At 45.9% G+C, this 22,178-nt stretch overlaps 1 protein-coding gene across 1 annotated transcript in view; it reads right to left on the bottom strand.

Annotated features, from left to right (window-relative positions):
• CCDC158 (coiled-coil domain containing 158) overlaps positions 1-22,178 on the bottom strand; it is a 162,167-nt gene that overhangs the window by 69,926 nt on the left and 70,063 nt on the right. The window lies entirely within an intron of this gene.

Raw genomic sequence — 22,178 nt, 5'->3', positions numbered from 1 at the left:
GAAGATAACAGCATCTCCCCTGTGTATAAAGATAACAGCATCTCCCCTGTGTATGGAGATAACAGCATCTCCCCTGTGTATGGAGATAACAGCATCTCTCCTGTGTATGGAGATAACAGCATCTCCCCTGTGTATGAAGATAACAGCATCTCCCCTGTGTATGGAGATAACAGCACCTCCCCTGTGTATGAAGATAACAGCATCTCCCCTGTGTATGAAGATAACAGCATCTTCCCTGTGTATGAAGATAACAGCATCTCCCCTGTGTATGAAGATAACAGCATCTCTCCTGTGTATGAAGATAACAGCATCTCCCCTGTGTATGGAGATAACAGCATCTCCCCTGTGTATGAAGATAACAGCATCTCCCCTGTGTATGAAGATAACAGCATCTCCCCTGTGTATGAAGATAACAGCATCTCCCCTGTGTATGGAGATAACAGCACCTCCCCTGTGTATGAAGATAACAGCATCTCCCCTGTGTATGGAGATAACAGCATCTCCCCTGTGTATGAAGATAACAGCATCTCCCCTGTGTATGAAGATAACAGCATCTCTCCTGTGTATAAAGATAACAGCATCTCCCCTGTGTATGAAGATAACAGCATCTCCCCTGTGTATGGAGATAACAGCATCTCCCCTGTGTATGAAGATAACAGCATCTCCCCTGTGTATGAAGATAACAGCATCTCCCCTGTGTATGAAGATAACAGCATCTCCCCTGTGTATGAAGATAACAGCATCTCCCCTGTGTATGAAGATAACAGCATCTCCCCTGTGTATGAAGATAACAGCATCTTCCCTGTGTATGAAGATAACAGCATCTCCCCTGTGTATGAAGATAACAGCATCTCCCCTGTGTATGGAGATAACAGCATCTTCCCTTTGTATGAAGATAACAGCATCTCCCCTGTGTATGGAGATAACAGCATCTCCCCTGTGTATGAAGATAACAGCATCTCCCCTGTGTATGAGGATAACAGCACCTCCCCTGTGTATGAAGATAACAGCATCTCCCCTGTGTATGAAGATAACAGCATCTCTCCTGTGTATAAAGATAACAGCATCTCCCCTGTGTATGGAGATAACAGCACCTCCCCTGTGTATGAAGATAACAGCATCTCCCCTGTGTATGGAGATAACAGCATCTCCCCTGTGTATGAAGATAACAGCATCTCTCCTGTGTATAAAGATAACAGCATCTCCCCTGTGTATGGAGATAACAGCACCTCCCCTGTGTATGAAGATAACAGCATCTCCCCTGTGTATGGAGATAACAGCATCGCCCCTGTGTATGAAGATAACAGCATCTCCCCTGTGTATGGAGATAACAGCATCTCCCCTGTGTATGAAGATAACAGCATCTCCCCTGTGTATGAAGATAACAGCATCTCCCCTGTGTATGGAGATAACAGCACCTCCCCTGTGTATGAAGATAACAGCATCTCCCCTGTGTATGAAGATAACAGCATCTCCCCTGTGTATGGAGATAACAGCATCCCCCCTGTGTATAAAGATAACAGCATCTCCCCTGTGTATGGAGATAACAGCACCTCCCCTGTGTATGAAGATAACAGCATCTCCCCTGTGTATGGAGATAACAGCATCTCCCCTGTGTATGAAGATAACAGCAGCTCCCCTGTGTATGAAGATAACAGCATCCCCCCTGTGTATAAAGATAACAGCATCTCCCCTGTGTATGGAGATAACAGCACCTCCCCTGTGTATGAAGATAACAGCATCTCCCCAGTGTATGGAGATAACAGCATCTCCCCTGTGTATGAAGATAACAGCATCTCCCCTGTGTATGAGGATAACAGCATCTCCCCTGTGTATGGAGATAACAGCACCTCCCCTGTGTATGAAGATAACAGCATCTCCCCTGTGTATGAAGATAACAGCATCTCCCCTGTGTATGAAGATAACAGCATCTCCCCTGTGTATGGAGATAACAGCACCTCCCCTGTGTATGAAGATAACAGCATCTCCCCTGTGTATGAAGATAACAGCATCTCCCCTGTGTATGGAGATAACAGCAGCTCCCCTGTGTATGGAGATAACAGCAGCTCCCCTGTGTATGAAGATAACAGCATCCCCCCTGTGTATAAAGATAACAGCATCTCCCCTGTGTATGGAGATAACAGCACCTCCCCTGTGTATGAAGATAACAGCATCTCCCCTGTGTATGGAGATAACAGCATCTCCCCTGTGTATGAAGATAACAGCATCTCCCCTGTGTATGGAGATAACAGCATCTCCCCTGTGTATGAAGATAACAGCATCTCCCCTGTGTATGAGGATAACAGCATCTCCCCTGTGTATGGAGATAACAGCATCTCCCCTGTGTATGAAGATAACAGCATCTCTCCTGTGTATGAAGATAACAGCATCTCTCCTGTGTATAAAGATAACAGCATCTCCCCTGTGTATGAAGATAACAGCATCTCCCCTGTGTATGGAGATAACAGCATCTCCCCTGTGTATGAAGATAACAGCATCTCCCCTGTGTATGAAGATAACAGCATCTCCCCTGTGTATGAAGATAACAGCATCTCCCCTGTGTATGAAGATAACAGCATCTCCCCTGTGTATGAAGATAACAGCATCTCCCCTGTGTATGAAGATAACAGCATCTCCCCTGTGTATGAAGATAACAGCATCTCCCCTGTGTATGAAGATAACAGCATCTCCCCTGTGTATAAAGATAACAGCATCTTCCCTGTGTATGAAGATAACAGCATCTCCCCTGTGTATGAAGATAACAGCATCTCCCCTGTGTATGGAGATAACAGCATCTCCCCTGTGTATGGAGATAACAGCATCTTCCCTGTGTATGAAGATAACAGCATCTCCCCTGTGTATGAAGATAACAGCATCTCCCCTGTGTATGAAGATAACAGCATCTCCCCTGTGTATGAAGATAACTGCATCTCCCTTGTGTATGAAGATAACAGCATCTCCCCTGTGTATGAAGATAACAGCATCTCTCCTGTGTATGAAGATAACAGCATCTCCCCTGTGTATGAAGATAACAGCATCTCCCCTGTGTATGAAGATAACAGCATCTTCCCTGTGTATGAAGATAACAGCATCTCCCCTGTGTATGAAGATAACAGCATCTCCCCTGTGTATGGAGATAACAGCATCTCCCCTGTGTATGAAGATAACAGCATCTCCCCTGTGTATGAGGATAACAGCACCTCCCCTGTGTATGAAGATAACAGCATCTCCCCTGTGTATGAAGATAACAGCATCTCCCCTGTTTATGGAGATAACAGCATCTCCCCTGTGTATGAAGATAACAGCATCTCTCCTGTGTATGAAGATAACAGCATCTCCCCTGTGTATGAAGATAACAGCATCTCCCCTGTGTATGAAGATAACAGCATCTTCCCTGTGTATGAAGATAACAGCATCTCCCCTGTGTATGAAGATAACAGCATCTCCCCTGTGTATGAGGATAACATCACCTCCCCTGTGTATGGAGATAACAGCACCTCCCCTGTGTATGAAGATTACAGCACCTCCCCTGTGTATGAAGATAACGGCACCTCCCCTGTGTATGAAGATAACAGCATCTCCCCTGTGTATGAAGATAACAGCATCTCCCCTGTGTATGAAGATAACAGCATCTCCCCTGTGTATGGAGATAACAGCATCTCCCCTGTGTATGAAGATAACAGCATCTCCCCTGTGTATGAAGATAACAGCATCTCCCCTGTGTATGGAGATAACAGCATCTCCCCTGTGTATGAAGATAACAGCATCTCCCCTGTGTATGAAGATAACAGCATCTCTCCTGTGTATGAAGATAACAGCATCTCCCCTGTGTATGGAGATAACAGCATCTCTCCTGTGTATGGAGATAACAGCATCTCCCCTGTGTATGAAGATAACAGCATCTCCCCTGTGTATGAAGATAACAGCATCTCCCCTGTGTATGAAGATAACAGCATCTCCCCTGTGTATGAAGATAATAGCATCTCCCCTGTGTATGGAGATAACAGCACCTCCCCTGTGTATGAAGATAACAGCATCTCCCCTGTGTATGAAGATAACAGCATCTCCCCTGTGTATAAAGATAACAGCATCTCCCCTGTGTATGGAGATAACAGCATCTCCCCTGTGTATGGAGATAACATCATCTCTCCTGTGTATGGAGATAACAGCATCTCCCCTGTGTATGAAGATAACAGCATCTCCCCTGTGTATGGAGATAACAGCACCTCCCCTGTGTATGAAGATAACAGCATCTCCCCTGTGTATGAAGATAACAGCATCTTCCCTGTGTATGAAGATAACAGCATCTCCCCTGTGTATGAAGATAACAGCATCTCTCCTGTGTATGAAGATAACAGCATCTCCCCTGTGTATGGAGATAACAGCATCTCCCCTGTGTATGAAGATAACAGCATCTCCCCTGTGTATGAAGATAACAGCATCTCCCCTGTGTATGAAGATAACAGCATCTCCCCTGTGTATGGAGATAACAGCACCTCCCCTGTGTATGAAGATAACAGCATCTCCCCTGTGTATGGAGATAACAGCATCTCCCCTGTGTATGAAGATAACAGCATCTCCCCTGTGTATGAAGATAACAGCATCTCTCCTGTGTATAAAGATAACAGCATCTCCCCTGTGTATGAAGATAACAGCATCTCCCCTGTGTATGGAGATAACAGCATCTCCCCTGTGTATGAAGATAACAGCATCTCCCCTGTGTATGAAGATAACAGCATCTCCCCTGTGTATGAAGATAACAGCATCTCCCCTGTGTATGAAGATAACAGCATCTCCCCTGTGTATGAAGATAACAGCATCTCCCCTGTGTATGAAGATAACAGCATCTCCCCTGTGTATGAAGATAACAGCATCTCCCCTGTGTATGAAGATAACAGCATCTTCCCTGTGTATGAAGATAACAGCATCTCCCCTGTGTATGAAGATAACAGCATCTCCCCTGTGTATGGAGATAACAGCATCTTCCCTTTGTATGAAGATAACAGCATCTCCCCTGTGTATGGAGATAACAGCATCTCCCCTGTGTATGAAGATAACAGCATCTCCCCTGTGTATGAGGATAACAGCACCTCCCCTGTGTATGAAGATAACAGCATCTCCCCTGTGTATGAAGATAACAGCATCTCTCCTGTGTATAAAGATAACAGCATCTCCCCTGTGTATGGAGATAACAGCACCTCCCCTGTGTATGAAGATAACAGCATCTCCCCTGTGTATGGAGATAACAGCATCGCCCCTGTGTATGAAGATAACAGCATCTCCCCTGTGTATGGAGATAACAGCATCTCCCCTGTGTATGAAGATAACAGCATCTCCCCTGTGTATGAAGATAACAGCATCTCCCCTGTGTATGGAGATAACAGCACCTCCCCTGTGTATGAAGATAACAGCATCTCCCCTGTGTATGAAGATAACAGCATCTCCCCTGTGTATGGAGATAACAGCATCCCCCCTGTGTATAAAGATAACAGCATCTCCCCTGTGTATGGAGATAACAGCACCTCCCCTGTGTATGAAGATAACAGCATCTCCCCTGTGTATGGAGATAACAGCATCTCCCCTGTGTATGAAGATAACAGCAGCTCCCCTGTGTATGAAGATAACAGCATCCCCCCTGTGTATAAAGATAACAGCATCTCCCCTGTGTATGGAGATAACAGCACCTCCCCTGTGTATGAAGATAACAGCATCTCCCCAGTGTATGGAGATAACAGCATCTCCCCTGTGTATGAAGATAACAGCATCTCCCCTGTGTATGAGGATAACAGCATCTCCCCTGTGTATGGAGATAACAGCACCTCCCCTGTGTATGAAGATAACAGCATCTCCCCTGTGTATGAAGATAACAGCATCTCCCCTGTGTATGAAGATAACAGCATCTCCCCTGTGTATGGAGATAACAGCACCTCCCCTGTGTATGAAGATAACAGCATCTCCCCTGTGTATGAAGATAACAGCATCTCCCCTGTGTATGAAGATAACAGCATCTCCCCTGTGTATGGAGAAAACAGCACCTCCCCTGTGTATGAAGATAACAGCATCTCCCCTGTGTATGAAGATAACAGCATCTCCCCTGTGTATGGAGATAACAGCAGCTCCCCTGTGTATGGAGATAACAGCAGCTCCCCTGTGTATGAAGATAACAGCATCCCCCCTGTGTATAAAGATAACAGCATCGCCCCTGTGTATGAAGATAACAGCATCTCCCCTGTGTATGAAGATAACAGCATCTCCCCTGTGTATGAAGATAACAGCATCTCCCCTGTGTATGGAGATAACAGCACCTCCCCTGTGTATGAAGATAACAGCATCTCCCCTGTGTATGGAGATAACAGCATCTCCCCTGTGTATGAAGATAACAGCATCTCCCCTGTGTATGAAGATAACAGCATCTCTCCTGTGTATAAAGATAACAGCATCTCCCCTGTGTATGAAGATAACAGCATCTCCCCTGTGTATGGAGATAACAGCATCTCCCCTGTGTATGAAGATAACAGCATCTCCCCTGTGTATGAAGATAACAGCATCTCCCCTGTGTATGAAGATAACAGCATCTCCCCTGTGTATGAAGATAACAGCATCTCCCCTGTGTATGAAGATAACAGCATCTCCCCTGTGTATGAAGATAACAGCATCTCCCCTGTGTATGAAGATAACAGCATCTCACCTGTGTATGAAGATAACAGCATCTTCCCTGTGTATGAAGATAACAGCATCTCCCCTGTGTATGAAGATAACAGCATCTCCCCTGTGTATGGAGATAACAGCATCTTCCCTTTGTATGAAGATAACAGCATCTCCCCTGTGTATGGAGATAACAGCATCTCCCCTGTGTATGAAGATAACAGCATCTCCCCTGTGTATGAGGATAACAGCACCTCCCCTGTGTATGAAGATAACAGCATCTCCCCTGTGTATGAAGATAACAGCATCTCTCCTGTGTATAAAGATAACAGCATCTCCCCTGTGTATGGAGATAACAGCACCTCCCCTGTGTATGAAGATAACAGCATCTCCCCTGTGTATGGAGATAACAGCATCGCCCCTGTGTATGAAGATAACAGCATCTCCCCTGTGTATGGAGATAACAGCATCTCCCCTGTGTATGAAGATAACAGCATCTCCCCTGTGTATGAAGATAACAGCATCTCCCCTGTGTATGGAGATAACAGCACCTCCCCTGTGTATGAAGATAACAGCATCTCCCCTGTGTATGAAGATAACAGCATCTCCCCTGTGTATGGAGATAACAGCATCCCCCCTGTGTATAAAGATAACAGCATCTCCCCTGTGTATGGAGATAACAGCACCTCCCCTGTGTATGAAGATAACAGCATCTCCCCTGTGTATGGAGATAACAGCATCTCCCCTGTGTATGAAGATAACAGCAGCTCCCCTGTGTATGAAGATAACAGCATCCCCCCTGTGTATAAAGATAACAGCATCTCCCCTGTGTATGGAGATAACAGCACCTCCCCTGTGTATGAAGATAACAGCATCTCCCCAGTGTATGGAGATAACAGCATCTCCCCTGTGTATGAAGATAACAGCATCTCCCCTGTGTATGAGGATAACAGCATCTCCCCTGTGTATGGAGATAACAGCACCTCCCCTGTGTATGAAGATAACAGCATCTCCCCTGTGTATGAAGATAACAGCATCTCCCCTGTGTATGAAGATAACAGCATCTCCCCTGTGTATGGAGATAACAGCACCTCCCCTGTGTATGAAGATAACAGCATCTCCCCTGTGTATGAAGATAACAGCATCTCCCCTGTGTATGGAGATAACAGCAGCTCCCCTGTGTATGGAGATAACAGCAGCTCCCCTGTGTATGAAGATAACAGCATCCCCCCTGTGTATAAAGATAACAGCATCTCCCCTGTGTATGGAGATAACAGCACCTCCCCTGTGTATGAAGATAACAGCATCTCCCCTGTGTATGGAGATAACAGCATCTCCCCTGTGTATGAAGATAACAGCATCTCCCCTGTGTATGGAGATAACAGCATCTCCCCTGTGTATGAAGATAACAGCATCTCCCCTGTGTATGAGGATAACAGCATCTCCCCTGTGTATGGAGATAACAGCATCTCCCCTGTGTATGAAGATAACAGCATCTCTCCTGTGTATGAAGATAACAGCATCTCTCCTGTGTATAAAGATAACAGCATCTCCCCTGTGTATGAAGATAACAGCATCTCCCCTGTGTATGGAGATAACAGCATCTCCCCTGTGTATGAAGATAACAGCATCTCCCCTGTGTATGAAGATAACAGCATCTCCCCTGTGTATGAAGATAACAGCATCTCCCCTGTGTATGAAGATAACAGCATCTCCCCTGTGTATAAAGATAACAGCATCTTCCCTGTGTATGAAGATAACAGCATCTCCCCTGTGTATGAAGATAACAGCATCTCCCCTGTGTATGGAGATAACAGCATCTCCCCTGTGTATGGAGATAACAGCATCTTCCCTGTGTATGAAGATAACAGCATCTCCCCTGTGTATGAAGATAACAGCATCTCCCCTGTGTATGAAGATAACAGCATCTCCCCTGTGTATGAAGATAACTGCATCTCCCCTGTGTATGAAGATAACAGCATCTCCCCTGTGTATGAAGATAACAGCATCTCTCCTGTGTATGAAGATAACAGCATCTCCCCTGTGTATGAAGATAACAGCATCTCCCCTGTGTATGAAGATAACAGCATCTTCCCTGTGTATGAAGATAACAGCATCTCCCCTGTGTATGAAGATAACAGCATCTCCCCTGTGTATGGAGATAACAGCATCTCCCCTGTGTATGAAGATAACAGCATCTCCCCTGTGTATGAGGATAACAGCACCTCCCCTGTGTATGAAGATAACAGCATCTCCCCTGTGTATGAAGATAACAGCATCTCCCCTGTTTATGGAGATAACAGCATCTCCCCTGTGTATGAAGATAACAGCATCTCTCCTGTGTATGAAGATAACAGCATCTCCCCTGTGTATGAAGATAACAGCATCTCCCCTGTGTATGAAGATAACAGCATCTTCCCTGTGTATGAAGATAACAGCATCTCCCCTGTGTATGAAGATAACAGCATCTCCCCTGTGTATGGAGATAACATCATCTCCCCTGTGTATGAAGATAACAGCATCTCCCCTGTGTATGAGGATAACAGCACCTCCCCTGTGTATGAAGATAACAGCATCTCCCCTGTGTATGAAGATAACAGCATCTCCCCTGTTTATGGAGATAACAGCATCTCCCCTGTGTATAAAGATAACAGCATCTCCCCTGTGTATGGAGATAACAGCACCTCCCCTGTGTATGAAGATAACAGCATCTCCCCTGTGTATGGAGATAACAGCATCTCCACTGTGTATGGAGATAACAGCACCTCCCCTGTGTATGAAGATAACAGCATCTCCCCTGTGTATGGAGATAACAGCATCTTCACTGTGTATGAAGATAACAGCATCTCCCCTGTGTATGGAGATAACAGCATCTCCCCTGTGTATGAAGATAACAGCATCTCCCCTGTGTATGAAGATAACAGCATCTCCCCTGTGTATGGAGATAACAGCACCTCCCCTGTGTATGAAGATAACAGCATCTCCCCTGTGTATGAAGATAACAGCATCTCCCCTGTGCATGAAGATAACAGCATCTCCCCTGTGTATGAAGATAACAGCATCTCCCCTGTGTATGAAGATAACAGCATCTCTCCTGTGTATGAAGATAACAGCATCTCCCCTGTGTATGAAGATAACAGCATCTCCCCTGTGTATGAAGATAACAGCATCTTCCCTGTGTATGAAGATAACAGCATCTCCCCTGTGTATGAAGATAACAGCATCTCCCCTGTGTATGGAGATAACAGCATCTCCCCTGTGTATGAAGATAACAGCATCTCCCCTGTGTATGAGGATAACAGCACCTCCCCTGTGTATGAAGATAACAGCATCTCCCCTGTGTATGAAGATAACAGCATCTCTCCTGTGTATAAAGATAACAGCATCTCCCCTGTGTATGAAGATAACAGCATCTCCCCTGTGTATGGAGATAACAGCATCTCCCCTGTGTATGAAGATAACAGCATCTCCCCTGTGTATGAAGATAACAGCATCTCCCCTGTGTATGGAGATAACAGCATCTCCCCTGTGTATGAAGATAACAGCATCTCCCCTGTGTATGGAGATAACAGCATCTCCCCTGTGTATAAAGATAACAGCATCTCCCCTGTGTATGGAGATAACAGCACCTCCCCTGTGTATGAAGATAACAGCATCTCCCCTGTGTATGGAGATAACAGCATCTCCACTGTGTATGGAGATAACAGCACCTCCCCTGTGTATGAAGATAACAGCATCTCCCCTGTGTATGGAGATAACAGCATCTCCCCTGTGTATGAAGATAACAGCATCTCCCCTGTGTATGAAGATAACAGCATCTCCCCTGTGTATGGAGATAACAGCACCTCCCCTGTGTATGAAGATAACAGCATCTCCCCTGTGTATGAAGATAACAGCATCTCCCCTGTGTATGGAGATAACAGCATCTCCCCTGTGTATAAAGATAACAGCATCTCCCCTGTGTATGAAGATAACAGCATCTCCCCTGTGTATGAAGATAACAGCATCTCCCCTGTGTATGAGGATAACAGCATCTCCCCTGTGTATGAAGATAGCAGCATCTCCCCTATGTATGAAGATAACAGCATCTCCCCTGTGTATGGAGATAACAGCATCTCCCCTGTGTATGAAGATAACAGCATCTCCCCTGTGTATGGAGATAACAGCATCTCCCCTGTGTATGAAGATAACAGCATCTCCCCTGTGTATGAAGATAACAGCATCTCCCTGTGTATGAAGATTACAGCACCTCCCCTGTGTATGAACATAATATCATCTCCCCTGTGTATGAAGATTACAGCACCTCCCCTGTGTATGAACATAATATCATCTCCCCTGTGTATGAAGATAACAGCATCTTCCCTGTGTATGGAGATAACAGCATCTCCCCTGTGTATGAAGATTACAGCATCTCCCCTGTGTATGAGGATAACACCATCTCCCCTGTGTATAAAGATAACAGCATCTCCACTGTGTATGGAGATAACAGCACCTCCCCTGTGTATGAGGATAACAGCATCTCCCCTGTGTATGAAGATAACAGCATCTCCCCTGTGTATAAAGATAACAGCATCTCCCCTGTGTATGGAGATAACAGCGTCTCCCCTGTGTATGGAGATAACAGCATCTCCCCTGTGTATGGAGATAACAGCATCTCCCCTGTGTATGAAGATAACAGCACCTCCCTTGTGTATGAGGATAACAGCACCCCCCCTGTGTATGAAGATAACAGCACCTCCCCTGTGTATGAGGATAACATCACCTCCCCTGTGTATGAAGATAACAGCAGCTCCCCTGTGTATGAAGATAACAGCATCTCCCCTGTGTATAAAGATAACAGCATCAGCCTGTGTATGACGATAACAGCATCTCCCCTGTGTATGATGATAACAGCACCTCCCCTGTGTATGAAGATAGCAGCATCTCCCCTATGTATGAAGATAACAGCATCTTCCCTGTGTATGAAGATAACAGCATCCCCACTGTGTATGAAGATTACAGCATCCCCCTGTGTATGAAGATAACAGCATCTCCCCTGTGTATGAAGATACACCACAACAAAGGAAGAGAATTTGAGAACCAGTTCTTTGCCAAGCTAGGAAAGTACTGCTGAATTCAGAGATCCCACACAATGACCTATCACCCAGAGGGTAATGGACAAGTGGAACGTTTTAACCGGACATTACTGTCGATGTTGCGTACTTTAACAGCTGACAAGAAGAAAGACTGGAAGAGTTCTCTGTCAAGAGTGGTACATGCCTATAAATGTAGAAAGAGCAATGCAAAGGGTTACTCACCCTTCTTCCTATTGCATGGATTATAGCCAAGACTGCCAATCGACATCACGTTCGATAATCCGGTGTCAGAGACTTACAGAACGTATCCGGAGTACGTTAGTAAATGGAAGGAACGGATGGCAAAGGCATAAAACATAGCGTCCAAAGTGGTTACGCAAGGACAGAGCAAGAGTAAGGAGTACTATGATCGAAAATGTTATGAAGCAGAATTGGCACCGGCAAGCCGGGTGCTAGTCAAGAACGTAAGTACAAAAAGGTGGTCCAGGAAAACTTTGTTTGTACTGGGAAGACAAGGTGTATATGCTCGTAAAGAAAAATGCCGATGACAGTCCAGTGTATGAAATACGATTGGAAAGAGGGGACAAGAAAACCAGAATAGTCCATCGGAATTTATTACCACCCTGTGATTATCTCCCACCATAACAAGACTTCCCAGAAGCAGACCGACATCGACCGAGATCGACTAAGAGACCACCATAGATTGAAGCTCCGGTGGTAGATAGTGACCTTGAAAGTTCCGATGAAGAAGAGCACACCGCTGTATTTCTCGGATTGGCAAGGAGAGGGATGTACCATCCTCAGAAGAGTGAACTAAGTCCCGAGGCTCCGGAGTTTGTACCAAGGAGTACAGATGAAGTCCAATTAAGATCTGATGATCGAACACCGGTCACTGGAGAGACCGATCGACACTCAGGAGAAGCAGAATTACCAGACTGTGTGGAACTAGGAGATTCCGGAGAAGTACAGGGACTTACAGAGACAGTTCCAGGAGCATCTGAGGAAGCACGGGAAATGAGTGCGGCGGAAGGAACTCCTGTGACCGAAGAACCCTTGGTATCTGAGGAACAACCCACCACGAAGATGTCAACTTGAGAAGTGAGGAGGCCCATGATGCTGACGTATAAGACACTTGGTGAACCGAGTCAAGTGCCAAGGACTGTCGACTGGAAACAGGTATCTCTGCCTACGGACCAGGTAAGCCCACTGGAGTGGTATTCACCACCGAAAGGCAGTATGGAAGATGTTACTGTAACATACCTGGCGGCGTCCTTGCATAGTGGTCCATCTCCCACTGTGCAAGAGCGCGCACTTGATTTCCAGTCCAGACTATCACTTTGGCTTCTTTCCATATGGTCTGCTTTGCTCTCCTCTGTCTGCTTAGGGCGACGCCCGCTGAACTTCCTGTTTCTTGTAGCTGCTGCAGACACACCCCTAATCCGTCCTCGGCCTATTGCTGTCTGTCACCTGTTATTTAACCCAGCTCCTCCCTGGAATCCATGCCTGAGCATCTTGTTCTGTCAGTTGGCGTCTTGTCACTGATGTGCCAGGTCCTGTCTATGTTTCCTGCCTTGCAGTATCAGTTCCCATGTCTGAACTGAGTCCTGTCTGTGTACTCTAGCCAGCTGCCTTTCCTGGAGACTGTATTTCCAGGCCCGTGTGAACACGCTCTTAGCCTGTTCCTTCTGCCCTCTAGGGGCCGTATACCTAGATCTGTTGTCTGTGTCTTTTCCCAGTGTCTGTTCCTGCCCTATCCATCTTCCAGCCTGTTTCCCGTTTCTCTCTACGCCCATATCTTCCCTTTTTCTGCAGAGTCTGAACTCGTACCTAACTCCTGCTCGTTGTCACTGTACTTCCGTTTGTGAGTTTGTGGTCCACTCGCTACTTCACTGCAAGTACTCTGTGGGTATCTGGTTCTGCCTTTCCCTTCCTGTCTGTTCCGTGTGAACAGAGTCCTGTCCGCTCTGCTCTGACCTTTTGCTCGCTGCTCCGGCAGTCTCGCTCTGCTCTGACCCTTTGCTCGCTGCTCCGGCAGTCTCGCTCTGCTCTGACCCTTTGCTCGCTGCTCCGGCAGTCTCGCTCTGCTCTGACCCTTTGCTCGCTGCTCCGGCAGTCTCGCTCTGCTCTGACCCTTTGCTCGCTGCTCCGGCAGTCTCGCTCTGCTCTGACCCTTTGCTCGCTGCTCCGGCAGTCTCGCTCTGCTCTGACTCTTTGCTCGCTGCTCCGGCAGTCTCGCTCTGCTCTGACCCTTTGCTCGCTGCTCAGGCAGTCTCGCTCTGCTCTGACCCTTTGCTCGCTGCTCCGGCAGTCTCGCTCTGCTCTGACCCTTTGCTCGCTGCTCCGGCAGTCTCGCTCTGCTCTGACCCTTTGCTCGCTGCTCCGGCAGTCTCGCTCTGCTCTGACCCTTTGCTCGCTGCTCAGGCAGTCTCGCTCTGCTCTGACCCTTTGCTCGCTGCTCCGGCAGTCTCGCTCTGCTCTGACCCTTTGCTCGCTGCTCCGGCAGTCTCGCTCTGCTCTGACCCTTTGCTCGCTGCTCAGGCAGTCTCGCTCTGCTCTGACCCTTTGCTCGCTGCTCCGGCAGTCTCGCTCTGCTCTGACCCTTTGCTCGCTGCTCCGGCAGTCTCGCTCTGCTCTGACCCTTTGCTCGCTACTCCAGGCGGCCTCACCCTGCTCTACTCTCGCTCACCGCTCCAGGCGGTCTCGTCTTGCTCTGCTCTTGCTCGCCGCTCCGGGCGGCCTCACTCTGCTGTGTTTGTCCACCGCATCTGCGGTTCTGTTCCTGAGTCCCAGTCTGTACTGGGTCCTATCCACTCTGTGCTCCAACCTGTCGCACCTGCCAGTACCTCCCTGCCTGCATACCAGTCGTGCTTGCCAGCATCCACCCGTCTGCATACCTGCCGTGTCTGCCTGTACCCACCAGTCTGTGTGCCAGCCTAACCTGCCTGTTCCTGTATTCCCCAGTGTGGGTCAACAGTCGTGTCCGGGGTCTGACCTGGAGTAGCACCTGGTCCCTCGGCTCGGTCCCTCCTTGGTGCACTGGCGTCGTATGCCGTCGTACGACCTTAGTCGGATCAGGTGGATACTTAGTTACGCCTTTCCAGGCATTCACTCTCCGGTACGGTCCAGTGGAATCACTACATATACAAGCACACGCCAGTCAGTCCGGACGTGTGCATTACAGTTACCTGGTGGAAAGAATTGTTTTCATGCTTTGATTTTCCTTAAAAGACTTTGTAGAAACAAAGAACTGTTAAGGCCTAGTGAGAGAGAGCTGGATGTGTAAAGGACATATTAATATTCATGCTATCTAAGTGTAAAGGACATATTGATACTCATGCTTGTCTGCTTGCTTTAAAATCATGTTATTATCACGCCTTGAGTAACATACATTCTTTCCTTCTTTTCTCATGTAACCATATCACACTGACCTTTTCTCACAAGAACATTTTGTCAGACATCCTGCTCCTGTTATTTAACTAGTCTAGGCCAGGATTGACATTGTAAATTTCCAGTGTGCTTCGAACTAACGATAATATGACCTTATATGTGTTTCCGTAATAATTGCACTAACATTGGTTCAAGCCTGTAGTACGGCTGTAGATGATTGGACATTAATAAACTCAAAACAATATAAAATGCTAAGCAAAATAAACGGGATCAGAGATTCTTTGAATCCTCCCATACAGAGCATTGCCTCCGTTTGGTTTTCTGTGGATTGCAATCAACATAATATATTTGACACTCACTTGGTCAACCGTGAAGGGTTATTGCCCTCCCTTAACAGCTGGTGCCGTGACTCGGATCCCTAACCAGGGACGCCCCACCACCTCTGGACGTCCACAAAGAGAGACTTGCCTTCAGCCTCCCCCACTGGAATTGGGACTGATCATCCCCCACAAAAAGCCACGGTAAGTGCACAAGTTCTTTACTAGTGTTACTGACCGTTTGGCGTGGTTTCCACATGGTGTGTGATTGTTTGCAGTATCGGCGGACGTCTTGGATGGATATAGTCAAAGGTGAGACTATAAGGGGTGTAGTCCCATTAGGGGTCTGATATTATTTACTTTTAAAACAATATCACCTCGTATTGACAAGTGAATATTGTGTGAATCTTTCTCAACTTCTGACAAAGATCCTTAGGAGACTGAACACTGTTAGTTTCAGTCGCGGCAGGTGATCGAAGATTGGGTAGGACACGCACCCAGATATACATATATCTAGTGTCCGGAGAGCTGCAGGCAAGAGCTCTCCTCCTTTCACCTAAACCGGTTCGGGGTAAACCCGTTCGGGGAGGGTGATCGAAGACTGGGTAGGACACCCACACAGATATACATATATCTAGAGTCCAGAGAACTGCGGACGAGAGTTCTCCTCCTTTCATCTGGCCGTTCGAGACTCCCTCGAGGGGTGAAATAAAGTCAGTGGAACAGCTGGGAGGTCCGGCCGGACTCGTGCTGTGCACAAATTAAGGATCTTTTTGTCAGTTGTAGTGATTAATCAATGTTTCCGTGGAGCAGAAGGAATTTGTCTCCCCTGTAGGAGGGAGAGGATGTGATGAATATTATGGTCAGTCGAGAGGGGAAAAGATCATTTAAGAATGCACCAAAAGTGTTTAAGGTGTTAAATTTTCCTGTGGGAGGGAGACCTCAGCCTGCCATCCGCCGTCTCGCTCGCAGAGGAGGAGACGAAGCCTGGTTGTTTTAATTATTTTTATGTAAAGAAGGGAGAATTATCTAGCACTGTAACAGCAGTGTCTGACTGTTTTGTGCTACAAAATGCAGCTGATGTGAAAAAAGGCTGCGCTGAGTTTATTGAAAGAAGGGAAAAGTTATGTACAGAAACTTAAACAGTTAACTAAAACATGCTAGCTACCAGATAAGGGCCGGTTAATTATGAAGAAGAAAAAGGGCAAGTTAGAAGATAAAGGATTGTTACAAACAGCTTTGGCTTGGTACGGAACAGCAGAAAATTTAGAAAATGCAGACAATAAGGGAAAGACGTTATGTTATGTGTATTACAAAGATAATGCTCTCCGATAATGGCGGCGTAATGAATTGTTGGGAATGTTCTAATTGTGGCCAGCAGAATCCATTGTCAGCATATTATTGTGTTGCATGTCATGCACCCCGTCCAGGAGGCCCACCCCTAGCTACTACCTAAGCCACTCCTAGTGCCCCATCCTCATCCGTTATACCTATGTCCGCCCAAAGTTCCAACCCTTCCTGCAGCGGCCATGTTGCTACACCCATTGCATCACCTCCGGCCTCAGACCAGATGTCCCTTTGGTGGCGGCCATCTTGGCGCACGCCTCCTGTAGTGTGCTTCCTTCTGGTGGCGGCCATCTTGGCACACCCGGAATACAGGCAGCAATACACACTGCACCCGGAATGTGTATGAGGAAGATCATCATGATCAGTGTGTGACAGAGCATTAGACGCTAATACGTATGAAAGTGGGGTTGACTTCTGTCAAGCCCTTAAAATATGGGCTCAGAATAAGTTGGCTGATCAATCCACTACCCTCAACAGCACATATTTATGTCCACTTTGACATTAGGGCTAAAATATGGTGATGTAAACTAATTTTCTAGATGGTCATATATCCTTAAGTTTCTAATACATGCACATACACGTTGTCTGGTTTACACTAATTGATTTAGCAAACGCTTTTTTTCAGCATTCCACTACACAAAGACTGTCAGTTTCTGTTTGCATTTACATATCAGGGCAGGCAATTTACTTGGACAGTGATGCTGCAGGGTGAGCAGAATTGCCCTAATCAGTTTGCAAAGAACATGTCTAGCTGTCTGCTGCCGTGGCAGCTGGACAACTCTGAGGTAGTACTTTTACAATACGTGGATGATCTTCTTTTGTGTGCCCCCACGGAGCAAATGTCCATCAGGGCCAGTGTTAGCCTCCTCAAGCATCTAGCAAAACTGAATTGTCGAGTCTCAGCCTCAAAACTTCAGTTCTGTCTTGGTCAAGTGGTCTTCTTAGGCCACTGCCTTACTCAGGGTGCCAGACATCTCACAGAAGAAAGAAAGATGGCCATCTACGCACTACCATTCCCAAAAGATCCCATAGAGCTGCAACGGTTCCTCGGACTATGTACATATTACAGACAATGGATCCCAGACGCCTCACGTCTGATGCAGCCCTTATATGATGCATTAAAAGAAGACACCCTGGCTGATGTAAACAACAAGGACCACCAAGAACTGCTGCAACAAGTCTTTGAGCAACTAAAGTCAAGGATAATGAAATCCAGACTATGCTCAACCTTTCCAGTTGTATGTCTCTGAGACAGGAGGACATGCAGCCGGGGTACTCACACAGAGACACTGTACAAAGCAGCGCCCAGTCGGGTATTACTCAGCACATCTGGACCCGGTAGCCAGGGCCTCCCCCAGCTGTCTACGAGCAGTTCACGCCACACAGCAGTTACTTGAGAAGACGGCGGACATCATCCTTGGACATGAGACTCACATTTATGTCCCACACGATATTGCGGCTGTTCTGGCTTTACAGCAACCTAAACATCTGTCCACACAGAGACACCTGCGGCTGCAGTGTTCGTTGATTTTGCCAGAAAATGTGAAATTACACCGCTGCATCACCATCAACCCAGCCACCCTGCTGCCTGCAGCTGAAGGAGAGGGGAAAGAGGCTCCACCGCATGATTGTCTGGAACAAATTACTGCGGAGTCAACTCCACTTGTTCTAGTGGGGGAAGTACCCTTGGATGATCCAGAACTTACGTTATATACGGATGAATCTAGATATGTTGACACCACTGGCAGGTTTCATACTGGATACTGGATATGCTGTCACAACTGAAGATACATTGGTAGAGGCTGCAGCCTTATCACCGCCAAGAAGCTGGTCTCTGAAGTTGTTCACCGGTATAGAGTCCCAGAAGTTATCAAAAGTGATCAAGGACCAGCCTTTTCCTCATGTGTATATCAAGAAATACTTACCATGATCGGATCAACAGTGACGTTACATACTCCTTACCATCCACAGTCAAGTGGCAAGGTGGAGAGATTGAATGGCACACTGAAAAGGCAATTAACCAAAATGATGCAGGAAACTACGGCCCAGTGGCCTGAGCTCCTTCCCATTGCACTATATCACATATGCACCACCCCCATAGGGAAACACAAACTGTCACCCTATGAGATTTTATTTGGGTCACAACCAGATATAGCTCGATTTACCCCACAACAATTATCAGAAGAAACAGATTATGTTGTGCAATATGTGATTCAGCTTGCCAAAGCCTTAACTAACACCCATGCGTTAGTATCAACTTCTATTCCAGATCCAGCTGATGCAGAAGGTTGTCATACACTCAAGCCTGGAGATTATGTGTATGTGAAGAGGCATGTTCGGAAACACGGACTAGAACTATTATATGACGGACCATACCAAGTGCTCCTAACAACCCCAGCAGCAGTAAATCATGAATTTTCTGAATATAAGCCTAGTGATCCAACATGTGGCAATCCGGATGTTGGATATTGTAGCCCCCTGGGACAAATGCCTTCATGGTGTATGCTATCAAATAACACAGTTTTTATCGATTTGGTACATAAATTAGTATTACAGCACTCTGTTTTATGGGATCTGCCATAAGCCACATATTGGGTCTGTGGGAATAATGAATATAAATGGCTCTCAGTTGAAATAGGGGGGACTTGTACATTGGCCCGGCTAACTCCAGCCACTTATCTTATCCCCCATAGTAAAGTAGATATGAGAGCCATCCATCTTCATACCATCTATAAACGTGCTAAGGAGAACACCCCACGCCCATCAGGAAGACCTCATTTGGTACAAAAGAGTATACCCAATAAGATAGCCAGTACTGTCTTCCTCTACCCTATGGTTACACAAATGTGGGACAAATTAGTGGAAGTCACTGACTACTTAGATGACCAGATTTGGAATATTTTGGAAGTAATTAATACTACTGTTGCAGTGCAGAATCAACTTATTATAGTGGCTAATCAACACACTTTAGTGCTGGACTATTTGACAGCAGCTCAAGGAGGGATGTGTCAAGTTATAGGCCCAGCCTGTTGTCACTATATGGACCCCGACTCTACCATACGGTTAAAGACTAAAATAGAAGTCATTAGGAAACTCAGGGAAGAGTATAACAAACATAACGAATTGACCAAAGAGAGTTGGTGGTCTGATACATTTTCCTTTTTAAATCCTGCTAATTGATTTAAAGGGATTGGTGGATGGATTGCTGGAATATTACAAGGAGTGTTGCATATTGCTGCTTGCATCTTGTTAATATATGTCTTACTAAAACTAGTTTTTTTATTGTATCCCATTTTGCATGAGGAAAACCTGCCAGTCATGAGAGAGCAAGGAGGACGCTGTCAACCAACATCCAGTGCTACTATACATGGACCTCCCAGATGTAACCAGCATTGAGGACCTGGATAACAAGGGAATGATGACCTTTACCCGCTTGCCCCAACCAACCACACGTCTGAATATCAGAGCTTTATGATTATGTCAACAAACAAGGGGGGATGGACATGCCGCGACAGCCTCAATTGGTAACAAGGGCACTAATTGGGTGAAGACCAATGTCCCTCAGGCTCAAAACATGACCCTGGGAAAGCACCTCTATTGTTGATAATAACATAATTTTTAGGGGGGAATGTAAAGGACATACTAATATTCATGCTATCCAAGTGTAAAGGACATATTGATACTCATGCTAGAGCAACTCCATTTTGTCTGCTTGCTTTAAAATCATGTTATTATCACTCCTCGCATAACATACATTCTTTCCTTCTTTTTTCATGCAACTATATCACACTGACCTTTTCTCACAAGAACATTTTGTCAGACATCCTGCTCCTGTTATCTAACTACTCTAGGCCAGGATTGACCTTGTAAATTTCCAGTGTGCTTCGAACTAACGATAATATGACCTTATATGTGTTTCCCTAATAATTGCACTAACATTGGTTCAAGCCTGTAGTACGGCTGTAGATGATTGGACATTAATAAACTCAAAACAATCTAAAATGCTAAGCAAAATAAACGGGATCAGAGATTCTTTGAATCCTCCCATACATAGCATTGCCTCCGTTTGGTTTTCTGTGGATTGCAATCAACATAATAATTTGACACTCACTTGGTCAACCGTGAAGGCTTATTGCCCTCCCTTAACAGCTGAAGACATACGAAAAGCTCCAGCTAAAGACACTGTTAAGATCTGCAACAAGAACTAAGGAAAGATAGGGGAAAGCTGTCCCTACAGTAAGACTAAGCTGAATCCCTACGATGTAGCGGGCTGCCTGTTCCTAGTGAGCAGACCCGCCTTCGTCCTCGGCTAGTCTAAACGAAGACCTATAAAGTTAAGGGAGGGGTCCCTAAAAGAACTAAGGACTGGGACAAAAATGGGACACCTCCTAAACAGAAATTGTTGTAGAACAAAAAGACAAACTGACAAAAAGTACTAGAGGTCCAAGAGGACCAAGCAAACTGACAGAGATAGGCACCGAAGCACCAGGCTAGCAAAACAGTCAAACAACACTGAAGTCCAGCAAAGCCAGAAGGGCGGAGCTGGAATATATAGGCAGATGGTCACGTGACCGCAAAACACAAGATAGAAAAAACTAACAGGAGGGTTCTAACAGAGACACTGATTGTTTTAATTGTGTTAATTGTTTATTTCTTACAGGAGTACTACAAGAAAAAGGTTGTAGAATAGGTTGTTATAAATGTTTATAAATGTTATGCCAATTTGTATATAAAGTTACTTAACTTTCACCACTGTCTCAGAATTGGTCAGATTGACCAATTAAGATGAATGTTGAGGATGACATTCAAAAAGGAGGGAAGAGTGTGACATGCAGAAGTAGTGCTGTTGCTTCAAAAGCATCCAGCAACTGTTACAAAGAACACAAGCACAGGAGACAGGAAGTGTTGTGCTTCAGAAGCATCCAGCAACTAGAGGGGTTAACACAGTCACAGAGACAGGGAGTGTTTGAGCAGAGCCACAGGGGGATTGTATAGACCTTGTTATTGTAATCTGGGTAAAGCCGAAGACAAAAGTAGTGTGTTATCTGTATCTGACAGAAGGCAACTGAACAGGATTTAGATTAGGAGAGAAACAAAACACAGGTCAGATAAACTCCCTAAACTAACAGTGCAGAGTATTATCGGGCAGGAAGATAAGGACTGGAAGGAATTGTGTCACAGGGATCATCTCCCTTATCAAACCCTCCCCCCCTCCATCTCCATGCAGGATAAAGAATGCTGTGTACTATTGAGTCCTTGTGAAGGAAAAGCCTGTAGTTGTGTATGCATAGAAGTGTGTTGCTAAGAGATCTAATCTGTGCTGAATTATGCTACTGAAGAGACTGACCTTACTGTGCCTGCTTTATTAGACTGTACTGTAATGAAGATTGTTGCTGTAATATCCCTG

Source organism: Phyllobates terribilis, unplaced genomic scaffold (assembly GCF_046119375.1).
Source record: "Phyllobates terribilis strain yellow unplaced genomic scaffold, ASM4611937v1 Scaffold_1__5_contigs__length_1240528914, whole genome shotgun sequence".
NCBI classification, from domain to species: Eukaryota; Metazoa; Chordata; class Amphibia; order Anura; family Dendrobatidae; genus Phyllobates; species Phyllobates terribilis.
The sequence above is the reverse complement of the archived record's forward strand: the minus strand, read 5'-3'. Positions and strand labels throughout refer to the sequence as shown.